The sequence below is a fragment of the Rhincodon typus genome, chromosome 5, assembly GCF_021869965.1.
Source record: "Rhincodon typus isolate 14 chromosome 5, sRhiTyp1.1, whole genome shotgun sequence".
Classification (NCBI taxonomy): domain Eukaryota; kingdom Metazoa; phylum Chordata; class Chondrichthyes; order Orectolobiformes; family Rhincodontidae; genus Rhincodon; species Rhincodon typus.
The window spans coordinates 83,307,182-83,312,110 of record NC_063336.1 but is presented as its reverse complement, the minus strand read 5'-3'; positions in this window follow the sequence as shown (position 1 = coordinate 83,312,110).

The following is a 4,929-nucleotide window of genomic DNA, read 5'->3' as shown; positions in this document are numbered from 1 at the left end:
GACCTTACCATTAAGTGTATAAGTCCCACCCTGATTTGCCTTTCTAAAATGCAGCACCTCACATTTATCTAAATTAAACTTCATCTCACACTCCTCGACCCATTGGCCCATCTGATCAAGAGACTGTTGTATTATGAGGTCACCTTCTTTGCTGTCCACAACACCTTCAATATTGGGGTCATCTGCAAACTTACTAGTCATACCTCCTGTGTTCACATCCACATCCAGTGAAACAGTATGGGTATAAATAAGAAAGGGATGATCACCTTCATGGGATTGTACTAAAGGCCCCCCAGTAGTTAGAGGGAAATTGAGGAGCAAATATGTAGAGAGATCTGAGATATATGTAAGAATAATAGGGGTGTAATAGTAGGAGATTTTAATTTTCCAAACATTGACTGGGACTGCCATAGCGTTAAAGGCTAGGATGGTGAGGAATTTGTTAAGTGTGTTCAAGAAATTTTTATCAATACATAAATGTACCTACTAGAGAAGGAGCATGACATGACCTTCTCTTGGGCAATAAGGCAGGGCAGGTGACTAAAGTGTTAGCAGGAAATCACTTCGGAACTAGTGATTATAATTCTATTAGTTTTAAAATAGTTATGGAAAAGGATAAGCCTTCCATAAAAGTCTAAGTTCTTAACTGGAGTAAGGCAAATTTTAATGGCATGGGACAAGAACTTTCAAAAGTTGATTGGAGTAGACTGTTCACAGGTAAAGGGATGACTGACAAGTGGGAGGCTTTCAGAAGTGTGATAATGAGAATTCAGAGGCATTATGTTCCTGTTAAGAGCGAAAGGTAAGGCTGGTAAGAGTAGGGAACAATGATGAATAAAGATATTGAAGTTCTAGTCAAGAATAAGAAAGAATCATATATTAGATGTAGACAGCTGGGATCAAATGAATCTCTTGAAGAATATAAAGCGTGTAGGGGCATTCTTAAGAGGGAAATCGGGAAGGCAAAGAGAGGATATGAGATAACCTTGGCATATAAGAACATAGAACAGTACAGGCCCTTCGGCCCACAATGTTGTGCCGACCTATTACCCTGCTAAGATCAAACTACCCTACATAGCCTATATTTTACTATCCTCCATGTGCCTATCCAAGAGTCGCTTAAAAGTCTCTAATGTATCTGACGCCACTACCACTGCCGGCAGCGCATTCCACACGCCCACCACTCCCTGTGTAAAGAACCTACGTCTGACATCTCCCCAATACTTCCTCCAATCACCTTAAAATTATGCCCCGTCATAATAGTCATTTCCGTCCTGGGAAAAAGTCTCTGACTATCCACTCTATGCCTCTCATCATCTTGTACACCTCTATCAAGTCATCTCTCATCCTGCTTTGCTCCTATGAAAAAAGCCCTAGCTCCCTCAACCTTTCCTCATAAGACCTGCCCTCCAGTCCAGGCGGCATCCTGGTAAATCTCCTCTGCACCTTCTCTAAAGCTTCCACATCTTTCCTATAATGAGGTGACCAGAACTGAACACAATATTCCAATATTATCTAACTTAGTCCCTGCTCCTGCTTTCTCCCAATACACTTTAGCCTTAATTCCTTCTTGAAGACATTCAGTGCTTTGCCATCAACCACTTTCTGGTGAAGAGAATTCCACAGGCTCACTACTCTCTGGGTGAAGAAAATTCCCATCACCTCAGTCCTAAATGGTATACCCTGTACCCTTAGACTGTGACCCTTATTGTGGACTCCTCAGTCATCGGGAACACCCTTCCTGCATTTACCATGTCTAGTCTGGTTAGAATTTTATAGGTTTCTTTAAAAACCCTCCTCATTCTTCTAAACTCCAAATATATTCCTCACCAATCCATCTCTCTTCACACATAAGTCCTGATTGGTGATAGCAAGTATAACACCGTAATTCAGAAAGGGAGGGAGGCAGAAAGCAGGAAACTAAAGGTCAGTTAGCCTAACACAAAACATAAGGAAACATTAGAACCGGTTATTTAAATTATAGCAGGGCATTTGGATGAACTCAAGTAATCAAACAGTCAGGATAGTTTTATGAACTAATGTTTAACTAATCCATTGGAGTTCTCTGAGAAAGTAACACATGCTATAGATAAAGGGAAACCATTACATATACTGCATTTAGATTTCTAGAAGGTATTTGATAAAGTGCTACATCAAACATTATTGTGGAAAATACAAGCTTAGAATGTAGGGGGCAATATATTGGCTCAAATAAAAGTTGCAGGCTACCAGGAAGCAGACAGTAGGCATAAATGGGTCTTTTCAGTAGTAATGTGGTTGAGTTTTAACTAACTTTCAAAATGACTCAGCAAGTCATTCACTTCAAGGGTAATTATGAATGGGCAACAAACCCTGGCCTTGTGAATAACACTCACATCCCAAGAAAGGACAAAGAACAGCAATGCAAAAAATGATGCTCAATGGCTTATAATGCTGAGTTTACTGAGCTCTGAGATTGAGAGGGATCTGGTTGTCCTGGTGCAAAAAGCACAAATAGCTAGTCTGTATGCAATTAAGAATGCTAATGGCATGTTATAATATTTTGCAAAGTGAATTGAATATAAATGTTTGTGAAGTTATGCTTCATTTCTACGGGGTATTGGTGAGCCCACATGTGTACAATACTCGTCACCTTATGGAAGAAAGTATCTAAATGTGTTGGAAGCAGATCAGAGTAGATTTACTAGACTGATAACTGGAATAAGCACATTGCCTTACAAGGAATGGTTGGATAGTCTAGGCTTATATCAGTTGGAGTTTCTCCTGAGGTGAAAAAGGCAACTTGATTGGAACATCCAGGATCCTGAAGGTTAGATGTGAAGAGAATGAATGATCTTATGGGAGAATCTAGAACTAGGAGTGACAGTTTAAAAATAAGTGATCATTCATTTAAAACAGATAAAGTGATTTTTTTTTCTCACACAGGGTTGTGTAGCTTTGGTACTCGCTCGCTGAAAAGGTGGTGGAAGCAGACACCTTGATTATTTATAAGATAGAGGCAGATGGATTATTTGTTAAGCAAGGGAGTGAAAACATAGGTGGGTTTGTCGATGTGAGATCAACCAACATCCTATGAAATAGGGGATCAGGCTCAAGTGATCGAATGCTTATTTCTGCTCCTGTTTATCTGCTTATATGGTTTGTGGTTGTCTTAAATTAATCAGGAGTCAGATTAGAGTTGATCAGAAAGCAACTGTTTCCAGTGGCAGAAGAGTCTGGAACCAGAGGATATAAATTTAAGGCATTTAGTGAAGGTTGTTAGGATCTGGAATGTGCTGCCTTAGAATGGGGTGGACAGAGCTTCAATTACACTTTCGCCAAGGAAATTAGACTGGTGACTGAAGTAAAAAAATGCAGAACTCCAGACAAGGGGGAATGTGACTACTTGCATTGCTCTTTCACAGAACAACAGCATTGACGGGCATAATTCTGTACTGTAACTATTCATGGTTCTCTGATCACGTTAGGGACTACACATTAAAAATATTACCTTGACAATAAAGCATTTTGCTTGTGAAAGTTGTGTATTAATTCCTTTGTTCAATTTCTAAGAACCTTTCATAGCCAACGGAGACAGGAGTGTTACATCCATCAACTTGAACTGAACTCAAAGCCTGTTCCCAGTGACAAACAGACACTGTATTAACCAACTGTATTCCTGGTCCTGAGGGTGAAACACAATCTGGGTCATTCTCTACAACCTGAGCTGATCTCATGTATGCAGATCCTAATGTAAATAAGCAACACAATGTGTGGAGATCTACAGTTACCAACAATTCCCCAAATGCTGTTCACCAAACCATACAGCTTGGCTTTTATTTCTTGAAGCTTGTAAGGTTAAGGATAATCCAAAGAGATTCTGCAAGTACATTAAGAGCAAAAAGCATCTAGAGAGAGAATAGGGCCCCTTAAAGGTCAGTGATGTCACCTATGCATTGAACCTCAGGAGTTGGGAAAGGTACTAAATGAATATTTCATTTTTACTGTGGAGAAAGAAATGGAGGCTAGAGAACTCAAGGGGAATAAATATTGATGTTTTGAAAACAGTTCACATTACAGAAGAGGACGTGTTGGAGGTCTTAGAAAACATAAAGGTACATAAATCTCTGGGACCTGATCAAGTGTGTCCCAGGATGTTGAGGGAAGTTAGGGAAGATATTGCGGGGCCCCTATCGGAAATATTTGAATCATCTCTAACCATGGGTGCGGTGCTGGAGGGCTGGAGGGTGGCTAATGTGCCTTTATTTCAGAAAGGCTGTAAGGGGAAGCCTGGGAAATATAGGTCTGTGAGCCTGACATCAACAGTGGGGGAGTTGTGGTGATTTTAAAAGAGCTGATTTTCATGTATTGGAGAGGCAAGGACTAATTAGGGATAGTCAGCATGGTTTTGTGCTAGGGAAATCGTATTTCATAAACTTGATTGAGTTTTTTGAGGAAGTAACCAAAAAGATTGATGAGGGCAGAGTGGTAGACATTGTTTTTACATAGTAAAGCCTTTGACAAGATCCTCATGGTAGACTAGTTAGTAAAGTTAGATCACATGGGATTCAATGTGAGCTTGCCAATTGGATACAAAATTGGTTTGATGCTAGGAGGCAGAGGGTTGTCTTTTGGATCGGAGGCCTGTGACCTTGCAGTGTTCCACAGGGATTGGTACTGGGTCCATGTATGTTCGTCATTTATATAAACATTTTGGATGAGAATACAGAAGGCATGCTTAGTAAGTTTGCGGATGACACCAAAATTGGTGGTAGAGTAGATAGTAAAGAAGGTTATCGACGATTACAAAGAGATCTTGATTAATTGGGTCAGTGGGCTGAAGAGTGGCAGATGGAGTTTTAATTTGGATAAATGTGAAGTACGGTCTTGCGTTTTTGTAAAATAAATAAGGGCAGGACTTATACAATTAGTGGTTGGGCCCTGGGTAGT